The following is a 12,626-nucleotide window of genomic DNA, read 5'->3' as shown; positions in this document are numbered from 1 at the left end:
ATCTTCATCATAAGAATGGGTTGAGTATATTGACAATGTTGAACAGATAGTCATAATTTTATTTGATCTCCTTGAACCTAGTTCTTGGGATCTCCAGTCCGCTAGGTAGAGTGACCGCCATGATGACTTGTCCTAGATCGTAAACCCATTTTCTTTGATAATCTCTCAACTCCCTCTTTAGATAGGCCTTTTGTAAGTGGATCCGGAATATTATCCTTTCACCTAACATTGTCAGTCATGATAATTCCACTAGAGAGTAGTTTTCTAAAAGTATTATGTCTTCATCTTATATGGCGAGATTTACCGTTATACATCATGCTCTCTGTCCTACCTATTGCCGCTTAACTATCACAATGTATGCATGTTGGTGCCAAAGGTTTGAGCTAATAAGGAATATCTTTCAAGAAATTTTGGAGCCATTCAACTTCTTCACTATCTTTATCTAATGCGATAAATTTAGATTCCATTGTTGAACGGGTAATACATGTCTATTTGGATGATTTCCAAGAGAAAACTCCTCCATCTAAAGTAAATAGCTATCTACTTATGGATTTTACTTCACTTGATTTAATGATCCAATTTGCATCACTATAACCTTCAATTACTATAGGATATTTGTTATAGTGCAAAACATAGTCTCTAGTATGTTTTAGATACCCCAAGACTCTTTCATTGCTATCCAATGAGTTTGATTAGGATTACTCATGTACCAACTCAATTTACTAATAGTGTGTGCTATGTCTGGCAGTGTACAATTCATGATATACATCAATCTTTCCAATACTATTGAATAGTCCAACTGTGAGTCACTTTCATCTTCATTCTTTTGAAGTGTAAAGCTCACGTATAATGGAGTCTTATCAATATTGAATTCCAAATACTTGAATTTGTCAAGTTCATTTTCAATGTAATGAGACTATCACAACGTTAATCCTTGTAGAGTTCTACGAATTCTTATTTCAAAGATCACATCCGCAACCCCAAGGTCTTTCATATCAAACTTGCTCTCAGGCATTCTTTTCATAACATTTATGTCAAAAATGTCTCCACTTATGATCAATATGTCATCCACATACAAAAAATAATGACTTTTTTATTTGGAGTGTCTTTAATGTAAACAAATTTATCACATTCATTTATCTTGAAACCGTTTGCCAACTTCGTTTGGTCAAAATTTGCATTTCACTATTTGGGTGCTTGTTTTAATCCATAAAGTGACTTAACAAGTTTGCACACTTTTCCTTCTTTACCAAAAATCATGAAATCCTCGAGTTATTCCATGTAAATTTTGCCTTCAATTCTTTATTTAAAAAGCTATTTCACATCCATTTTATAGATTTCAAGACCATATACCACCTCTAAATCAACCAACATCTGAATGGATGCTATCCTTGTTACTGGTGAGTATGTGTCAAAATAATCAAGGCCTTTTTTTATCTACAACTTTTCATAACAAGTCTTGTTTTGTATTTGTCAATAGTACCATCAACCTTCATGTTCCTTTTGAAGATCCATTTAGAATCTAATGTTTTATTTCCAAAAGGAAAATCAATCGACTCCCAAGTATGGTTGCTCATGATAAAGTCAATTTTACTATTGACTGTCTCTTTTCAAATGTATGAGTACGAAGATGACACACTTCTTTAAATATTTGATGCTTATTTTCAAGAAGAAATGTTATAGAATCTGATCCGAAGGAAGTCAAAAATTTTTGACGTATACTATGCCTTGGATTCTTATCATTAAGTAAATTTTTCTTTGGTTCATCTTGAGGTTGTTTAGACCCTCTACTATACAGCTCATGTCCACTTTTATACGAATAAATGTGTTTAAAAGACTCAGCATCATCTGATTTAATTACCATATTTTCATGAATATCCGGATGTGAATTTATGAACCAAAAATCAACAAATTTACTATTTGTAGCATGTCTAATGAAAACACAGTCCACAGTTTTTGGTCCTATTTTTACCTTTTTAGGTATAGGAACTTGGACTTTGACTAGACACCCCACGCTTTAAAATACTTCAAGTTTAGTTTCCTTTATTACCATCTCTCATATTGAAATGATTGTGTCTTGTTATGGGGCACTCTATTGAGTATTCGGTTTGCTGTAAGGATAGATTCCCCCCTCAAGTTTTGTAATAACCTGAACTTATGAGTAAGATATTCTTTATTTTCTTCAACGATTGATTTTTTCATTCCGCAATTTCATTTGATTGAGGTGAATACGGGTAGTAGTTTGATGAATAATTTTATTTTTCAAACAAATATCCATAAAAAGAGATTCATATACTCCAACCCTATCACTTCTTATCATTTTGATTTTTTTATCCAACTGATTTTCAACTTCAGTTTTATATTGCTTAAATGTTTCTATTGTTTCATACTTACCACTTATTAAATAAGAATAACAATATTCTGTGCAATTGTCAATAAAAGTTATGAAATATTTCTTTCCACCACGAAATGGTGTTGACTTCATATCACAAATGTCGGTGTGGATTAAATCTAAGGGATCCAAATTCATTTCAACGGGCTTATACGGATGCTTAACATGTTTAGATTCAACACATATTTTACACTTTGATTTATTACACTCAAAATTAGGCAACACTTTCAAATTAGTTTTCGCAAGGTTTTGTAATTGATATATACTAAATGACTTGAAACACTTAGACTTTGAATCATTGAAAGAACTCTTCATTTTATGTCACTAGGGTAGGTACGACTAGGGGCACGAGTCGTACCCCTTGGATACGAGTCGTATCCTCCTTCCCCTCCCCTTTCATATCCTAGGCAGTATGGTAAAGGTGAATCACTATCCTAGGTACTAGTGACCCCCTCCTCAATCGTATCCTAAGTTTACGAATCATACCCAACATGATCGTATAGAGGAAAGTCCTAGCTTGAGTGGACTATTTTGGGTACGGGTGGTGTATACAAGTTAGGGGTTGATTCATACACTTTGGATAGGACTCAAGGGTATGTGATCATACCCTTAATAGTGTGGGTGACCATGACAAGCCTAGGATATGAGTCAGGGTACCACCCGTACCCTAGGGTACGGTTTGTAAGCTAAGTCATACCCCTGCATGGGTTCATTTTACAGCTTTTAACTAAGGGCCTTTTGGTCATTTCCCATGCCTTAAACCCTATGTCCCTTCACTATATAAGTGTATAAGACCTCTATAAACACAATTTTAGTGTATTAACATCCAAAACTCTCTCTCAAATATAATTTGTGAAGGGTTGGAGGATAGCGTTTCAAGGGTGATCTTCAAGAGGCGAAGTGAAGTCAAGTTTCTTAGTGAATCATCTTGTTTAAGGCATGTAACTCTTTTCTTTGTTAAATAATTGTAAACCCATGTATTTTACACTTGGATTAGTAAGTGTACATGGTAATTTTGAAATCAAATGAAAAGGATTTTGTTGCCTAATGATGAATACTGTTGTTTCCTGCTTAGACTTATGTTTATATATTTCATTAATGGCGATTTAAGTATGTAGGTGCTTGTTGTATGTGTTTTAACATGAGGGTCTTTATTAACCCTAATCTTTATGATTTCTACCTTAAAAATAGTCTTGTTAAAGGTACATACATAAGGTGTTTGTGGAAATGTCTAAGGGAATTATCTAGTCACATGTTGGTGATATTTTGAACTTGGGCAATAGACCAACAAGTATGAATAAATTATAAATAGTATGTTAAAAGTATTGTAAGCTATGTATTGTATAATTGATGACCATGTTGGGTTAATTGACTAATAGGGGGTTGAAGTCCCTAAACATGATAATGTACTTGAGTTTTGTGTTGAGCTAAAGTATGGTGAGAATGGGGTATAGGATTGTTAACGAAATGTGAATAGTTTGTGAGGGTCTCAATAACCCTAAATTTAATTGTATGATGGATTGAATGAAGGCATTGGCCTATTAAAATAGTTGAACAATGAAGGCTCTCATAAGTACCATGAGGTCATGTATAGTGTTGAATTAGATAAATGGTTAAAGTCCTTAAGTGTTGTATGGAATGAATGTTGATGTATGGAAAAAAGGTTAAAGACACAATGTCAACTAATGATAGTTGTGATGGCTTAAGGTTAAAGTCCCTTGCCTTATAAAATGGCTTGAGGTTGGAATCCCCTGCTCAATGAACTTGCTCGAGGTTAAAGTACCTTGCAAAAGAGATCTCTTAAGGTTAGTGTACCTCGCCGAATGAAACGACTTGCGTTTAGAGTCCTTTGGCATGAGGTTAGAGTCCCTTATCTAACGAATGAGCATGAGGTTGGATTCCCCTGCCTAGATGAATGTGAGTATGGTTAGAGTCTTTTGTTTGAATGATTGTGTATATGGTTAAAGTCCTTGGTTAATGAATGTGTAAGCATGGTTAATGCCTTTTTTCCTAATAGTATGCGATTGTGGTTAAAGTCCTATGCCTAAATAGAATTGTCGAATCTAAGTGTGGAAGGTCGAAGTCCTCCACTTCATGTCTAATTAATGAATGTTCAAGAATGTTGTTAAGCCTTGATTTCTTGATTAGCATGTGATATACCTATATCTAAGGATAAGTGTGTGGATATGATTGAATATGATATATTGACTTGTTGTTGAATAATTATACTATTTTATCCTTATCCTTAAGTTACATGCTAGCGCTCCAACCGTTAACCATCTCCAAACATTATGTCCTCACGCGACATAAAGGCCGGAGCATCATCTTCTCTTCCTGTACAGTGATCGAAGAGTTTTGTTCATTGACCTTGGAGTGGTGATCTTCCTTATTTCAGAAGACATTCATTCTTGGTCTCCTATCTTTAGACTTAGTCTCATTTTTATTTGGTTTCGCTATTGTTGAGGGCTTGTCCCGACATATATATTTGTAAACATCAATTTGTATAGAGGTGTTGTGGATGACTGTAGACTTGGGTATATTGGTTAGTGTGTTGATATTTATGAAATGGTTAGACATTGTTAAATTATGACTTCTAGTATTGTTTCCACTATCTTATTTGCGGTCGGGATTCATCCGACCCTTGGGTTTGATATGATAATTGTGATGGGTTATAATGCAAACTACGGTTCATGTTGGCTTGAGGTACCCATACGACATGGACCAATTTTGGGTAGTGTCACGACTATGCCATAACTCATTTGACCCTAGCAAGTAAGAAGAAGCCTTAACTTTCTTTATTTAAACATCCATTACATTAAGTTTGAAAAGGACCTCATTGAGGTATCCTTTTTCTACATACATTTCATTCTTGCTTATTACAACTTTCTCCAAAAAAAACACTTAAACTCATTTTTAACAAGAAGTGTTGTCGACACTAAGTTTTTCCTAATAGTAGGAACATGGAGAACATTGTTGAGATTCAACACCTTGCCAGAAGTCACTTTTAGGAGAACATTGTTGAGATTCAGAACTTGACTATTTAAAACATTGTGCCCAACATCACTAAAATTGTAGAATTTTCCTTTGAAAGTTTTCTTAGTCTACTCTATCTCTTATCCAGAAGATTTCCTCATCTTCTTATTATTTGAAAAATTATCCTTAACAGTATTTGCAACCATCATAATGATTTCTCATTCAACTTATTATCCTGTCTATCATGGGATGACTCATAAGATCTTTCAAACCAGACAATTAATTTTCAATCATTATTTTTTTGAAACATGTGCATCTCTATTTGTGAACATTTGCATTTCAAGTTTGATCAGCCAAAATGATATAATTTGCTTCCATTCTTTGAAGTTTACACCATAATATTTTTTGGTTTCTCTACCATTTCCATTGCGAGATCAATATTAAATGACATAATGACGCAACATTGGTTGTTTTTGGGACAATACCATTCACAACCGAATCAATTTGTTGTTCAACTTTATTTGTTATTTTTCTGTCAATCTTTGATATACACTTACGTATTTCAGAATACTAACAATAAAGACTTTATTTTTAATCAACTTGTTTCTACCCAATGATGAAGTTTTTATATCTTCAAATCATCAACCAAATGAACTTTGAAACCTGACAAAACTTTTATGACTTCAAATCAGAATCAAATTCAAATAGAGTGAAACCCCATGGTTTTTAAACTCCAGAAACTAATACAAAAATTTTAACGAACTAGTGAAGTTTTTATATTCTTCAAACTGAATTCCCACACTTATTTTTTGGTAAATTTCTTACATTCTTCTAACTGAGGGAGTAAAAATTAAAAGATTTTAGTCTCCACAAAATCAGATTCAATACAGATTACAACAGTAATTCTAATTTCCTTAAGATTGTTGTTTTTTAAGGTTTAGTAAAATATATATTTTTCAACAATAACTTCAAAAATATGTTCAAACTAACATATGAACAATCAAATAAAGTTGTAGCTATTTATTTACAATTTTTAACTTTTAACAATAAGTTCAACCCAACTTATAAACATCAGTAAAATAAAGTTCAAACTATTTTCTTGAAAATAGGAAAATCAAATATTTAGAAAGAGATGAAGATTGAAAGATTCAAGTCCATTGAATTTACGGCGTGTAATTAAGAAAATTATTTTCCTCAAGTAATCGAGGTTATGAAATATATCCTCACAGGATAAAATAAATCTCTTCAACAGAATAGCGGTACCTCAAATATTGTCGAACAATGAACACACTCAAAGATAGAAAATCACATTAGAGGTTTTTGAGAAAGATGAGTATTTTTACTTTAAAATTTCATGTCTATACATGAGGCAACATTTAGGTATTTATAGTCATCAAGGTGTTGCTTCATGAAGAGAAGCAATGGTTAAGAAAGGTGCAGTCCTTCATAAAGGTGCAACTCTTCAAAAAAGTCACAACCTATTGGAAAGGTCATAACCATCCAAATCGAAAAGGTGTCTATTCAAATTACATTCTTTCTCTTTGTCTTTTTAAAAAAACACCTATTCATTTTTCATTCATACCTCTTAAAAACCTAAAGAGAAGTTTATTTGGTTGTTCATAATTCAGTTGTAACTCATTACTATACAGATATTATTTACCGCACTTAATAGTGTTAACACTTTACCTCAAATAACTTATGCAAAAAGTTTTAATGGTTGTCACCACCTTGGCAGGAAGAACGGAGAGTTGTGACCAATATGATTGGATTCCAAACATGATATTTCGGAAAAGATGAGTTCTTCTTGCATAGACTTGATGAAAATTCAAAAATGAGACTTGAAGTACATTTAAAAATAGATCTTTCATATTTTGTTTTTGCGACTCGAGATTTTGCATATCCGTGAGAGAAGAAATGAAGGGCGTATTTTATCTTACTAGGCGTGTCAATTTATTTGTAACAAATAATAATATGATAGAAAATATGTTTTAGTCACAAATAAAATGCTAGGAAACATAATTTTATTACTAAAAGATGTGGGGACGATCTATGTGTCTCCTAGATCCTTATTCCTTAATTATCTTTATAATTCGAGTATTGAAATTTGAACTTATGTTAATTGGTTATAGATTGAAAGAATAATGGCGTGGCCTAAGTGGTGAATTAATGAAAGGCCCAATGTTAAATTATTAAGTGTGTGGTTAAGCTAGGTCCAATAACTATTGACCTATGATGAATAGACACTCTATAAATAAGTAAAATTTACATAAATCTCAATTCTGTAGCATCTCCTTACTCCCTATCTCCACTTTTATCAGAATTATATAAAATTTATGAATCTGCTACTTTTGAATACATCCTTCACCGTTTGATACATCCAGGTTGTCGTTAGGTGTGTTAAAAATAGAAATAATGAAAATCTGCTCAATTATTGAGCAAATCACGGGATAAACTTTTTAATGTCTTCTGAGTATCTCGAATCTTTAGGTAATCACTTAAAAATTCAACATTCAAAATTTTAAAAAACAATCTCGATTCTTCAAGGAAAAACATAATTAATTTTTTTGTTGTATTTCAACTTTAAGAGATACATTAGTAAAGAAGTGATACATCACGTGACTCACAAAAATGTATTAGTAACATTATCAACATTCTCTAACATATGACTGAATACAGTAATTTAAGGGGATTTGATACATTAGTTTAAACAAAATTTAAACAGATATGTAAGACTTATGTATCAGTCTCAAAAATCTAACAAGTGTAATGTATCTTCGTCTTATTTTTAATGTATTTTCATGTCATTTTTATTTTAATATATAATGGTAATATCTTTTTCAAAGAATTTCATGATGTATCTTCACCTCTATTGCCTATTGTATCTACAACATCTCATTTTTTTTACTTGTACCTATCTCTCCATATAAATTTTGTTTATACTAATGTATCAAATTATGAATGTGACATCGAAGCTAATGGAAAAATATGACAACAATGGAAAACTTTGTCATATCGCTGCGAGCAGCAATGAGTTTTGAAATGTGCCATCTAGCTTTGTCATTGAGAGAAAACGCTATTGAAGGGTCTGAATCTAGTTCTGAGAGAGGAGAGGCATATTGGAGGGTCTGAATCTAGTTTAGGATTTGAACTCCATTGATTTGTTTGGAGAGAAGGGAGAATATAAGAAGAAGGCTTTTTGTAATGACCTTCCAGGTCATTTTCTTGATGTTCATATGTTTTTGGTGTTTTGAGCCTCTTCATATCGGCTACATGTCATTTATGACTTGTCGAAACTGTATTTTTGATTATCGGATAATTCATTTAGATTTTAGGTTCATTTTTTATTTTGGAGCTTTCGCTATTAAGGAATTGATCTAAGGAAAAAAAAACTCCTAGTAAATAACCTTAGATGAGAATTTCGATAACACCATCTGTTGAGATTCAATTTTGACTTTCAATACTTATTTAGGTTGTTATGTTATCAAAATTATTAATTTTGATTATTAATATATCTTACGTATTATTTTGGTAACTAATAAATACTGACGTGTCGCATGCATGATTTTGAAGTATACAATTTATTTTATCAAGTAATTTTATATATTTTTATAGTATATAATTTGTTAATATTTATTAAATTATTTATTCGCAAATATGCACACTCGTAATTTACAAACACATTATCTATATTATTACATGTATTATTATATCATTTCTTAAAGTTTGTAATTAATCTATTTCAAATTTATCACTGCAATTTTATATAATATTTTTTATATAGCTGTTAAATGGACCATATTGAGGAACAATCAAAAAAAGGGTTCCACCTTCAATCATAAACAATAATTCGCTAGAAAATTTGAAAGAGATAGTTAGATTGACACTTTTAGTTAGACTGACACTTTTATAGTTAATAATAGGAATTGAGACAGTTATTCCATCTATTTTTATATTAAAAATCAGATTTTGAGATTGACAACGATCATTCTTTTCTGAGTGAACTAAAAAGTTCTTTTTATAGTTATTGAAACTCGAGTTATTTGAATAATGAATTTAGGGGCAATGATCCCTACTATAATTCTTACATGTATGATACTCAATATAGTTAGAATAATCAATTTAATAGTTGCATTGATAATTATCTTACGACACGAGCTGACGACAACCATACATCACCTGTGTCCGCATTTTCGAAAGCACTCCTCTCTTTCAAGAGGATTCGCGGCATGTCAAGCCTCGATAAGGTTTAAGTTTACATGCATAGTTTATCTTTAATAGTGACATCTTGCTATTTTTCTAGAATCATTATTACGTTTATTAAAATAACCACTTAACCTCAATTCAATTATCTCCAATTTATTTAATTAATGCCAATTTAGCTTAAGTTTAGTTCAATTAGATTCAGTTTTAAAACCTAAATCAATTTTCATCTCCATTTTCAATCACAACCGTTGATCTTATGCAATCAACGCTGAAATTAAATTCTCTTTTAATATAATTAATCCCCAAAATAAAAAAACGCTAAATGAAATCATTCCCCGACCTCCCATTTTTGCTTCTTTTCATCTCTCTCAAAATTCCAACCACCACCGCCTGCCGCCGCTGGAGCAGACAACTAAATGACCATTGATCTCCCTAACCAGCTCTTCTCTCTCCCCATATCCCTCTATTTGGGGAACGCCGCCTTCCACCGATGATGCCACTAGTCCGTCGAACCAATGAAAACCAACGCCCCGCACCACTGGCCGGCGAAATCAACCGGCGAACCCCACTGCTCTAGCCGCGCTGCCTCTTCACCTAAAACCCTTCATATCTCCTCCTTACACCGCTGCCAGCTACCACTAGACAATGAAACCAAGCCGCCAACAAAACTAGCCGCGCCTTCCGCCTCTTCTCCCTCACGCCGCCACTCCAAACTCTGTCTAATTAACACCGAAAAAGAGTAAAGTCCATGATGAATTCTCAGAATCTGTCCTTGGTTTGTTGATTTGTTTCAGTTTCCTTCTTCTACTCTTTTTTCTTCTCACTGATTTTTAGATTCGAAATAGGCATAGTTTGGCTTTGAATTTTGAGTTGATTCTTAATATTTCATGTTTGTTTATGTATTTAGATCTACATACATAAAAAAAGCCCAATTTCTTTGAACTTCCATTAATCCTAGATTTCTCTAAATTTAGGACTGATTTTCTAGAACTTGCTATTCTGTCTCAATTTCGTGAGTTTGTTCTTTAATTTCATAAGATTCAAAATTCGTGGACATCTATTAATGGTTCCCTTCTAGAATTTACGAATTCTCGTTCCTTGATATTTTTATATTGTTATGTGAATTATTCTGGTCCTTTGATACATTTGATACATTTGAATTAGTTGTTTAGTTTCTTACACTTCACATATTTTCAAATACATCTTGATCAGTTTGTTTCACTTTAATTCTTTCTGAATTAGAATCACAGTGAGAGTGTGACTGGCTCTGAATACCGCTTATGGTAAGTCAATAGATATAATTTCTTGATTAGATCCTCTTGATATGGTGGTATTTTAATTGATTTTGGTTGCTAATTGATCCCTTTCCTTTACCTTGCTTTGTTACTTGACTATTCATGGAAACTTTCTTCTTTGTTATTGATGTCTTTTCCTTTGTAACATTTGGCAGTTTTAGTATTTGGTTAATTATGAAAAGTTTGATATGCAGTTTTAGTACTTGGACCTTGATTGATTTTCTGCCTACGTGCTTAAGGAAAATATCCTCACTAATTGATTTTCTTTTCCTTTACTCCTTTAGGATCACTTGATTAATTATGGCAACTAAGTGTAATTTTTTTTCTTTAATTGATTCATTTTATTAAAAGAAAAAGAAATTTTCATTACTTGATCTTGGAATATCTTTGTTTCGTCTTTATTTCCATAATTAATATTCTCAATATTCCCCTTTCCTTTAATGCATTACCACTCTTTTATTATATAAACACAACCCTTTTCTTCTATTAGGGACAACTTTTTAACTCCTATTTTCTCTATACAAAAAATACCAGCTTTGAACGATACTTCCTCTTCTCTTTAACAACTTTTCATCCTCTACCTCTCTCTTTAACATCTTTGAGCATTGCACACTCTCTCTCTAGAATACTTTAAAGTTCTCATAATCAAGGGAGGGATTTTGATTTCTATGTGCTATTTTATTGATACTACTCTCCATTTTGTGTGCTACTTCAAAGTTCAATTTTTCTTCTATTAATTTTGCTATTAACAGGTTAGTCTCTATCGACGTGTATTTTAATTCTTATATGGTGATTCTTTATAATCTAAACTTGGAAAGCATGCAGATATTCTGTATTTGTGTTCCTTAGAATCATGTGGCTACCACATGTCTACCAAAATATGTATGTTTGATTTTTTGTACTTGAATATTTTTGCTATATTTAACAGGTTCTTGGATCAAAAGTAAGAGAAGAGTCATTGTGGAATTTGGGTTATTTGGAGATCTTCTAATCTTAATTTTTTTGTTATTTATTATCTTGATTTGTAATAACTATCGTATAAACGCTATGTATGATAAGACTATGGGGACTGCTTATGGGGCCCCGAGACTATGTGATTTGAATAAATTATTTTATCACTTAAAGCAAAATATTTTAGGATTATTAATTAATTTGTTTTATCACCTATAAATCATGTTTTTGATGTATTAATTAATTTTCGACATATAAAATTAAGTTTGGACGAGTCAAATGAATTAATAGCATGTTTGATTAATTTTCGTCATATTATAATTAAGCTTCAACATGTCTATCTAATTTTTCTGCATGTTTAAATTAATTTTCAGCACATATAAAGTATATATTTTCCAGCATATAATTATTTTTCAGCATTGGAATTTATTTTCCAGCCCATTTTAAAATTAATTTTCAGCATTTTAATTAGGCTTAGCATATTTTGGTTCAAACCGAAAAATCAAACTGAAATTTAATTTGGTTTCGATTTTTTGGTTTTTAGATTGGTTTCGATTTGTAATTTTTAAAATTCAGTTTAAAGGTTTGGGTTTTGGTTTTTCAAAAAAATATTTCGGTTAAACCAAAAAACTAAAATTTTATAAATTAATATATAATATATATATTTTATTATATATATTCAGTAATTACAATTACAGATTCACAATTCACAAACCACATTATATACGTAATACGCCGCAGCCAACCCTAGTCCCTAAATCCCTATTACCTATGTAGGCTGCAGTTACGCCTTATTCCACCTGCGAGTCGGC

General features: G+C 31.9%; 1 long non-coding RNA gene across 1 annotated transcript; it reads left to right on the top strand.

Moving 5' to 3' along the window:
- The first annotated feature begins 9,775 nt into the window (after positions 1-9,775).
- Positions 9,776-11,993, top strand: LOC124895880. The gene is made up of 2 exons (XR_007051945.1): positions 9,776-10,307; positions 11,792-11,993. It is a non-coding gene; the product is annotated as an uncharacterized LOC124895880 (long non-coding RNA).
- The last annotated feature ends 633 nt before the right edge of the window (positions 11,994-12,626 follow it).

The sequence above is a fragment of the Capsicum annuum genome, chromosome 2, assembly GCF_002878395.1.
Source record: "Capsicum annuum cultivar UCD-10X-F1 chromosome 2, UCD10Xv1.1, whole genome shotgun sequence".
Taxonomy (NCBI): domain Eukaryota; kingdom Viridiplantae; phylum Streptophyta; class Magnoliopsida; order Solanales; family Solanaceae; genus Capsicum; species Capsicum annuum.
The sequence above is the reverse complement of the archived record's forward strand: the minus strand, read 5'-3'. Positions and strand labels throughout refer to the sequence as shown.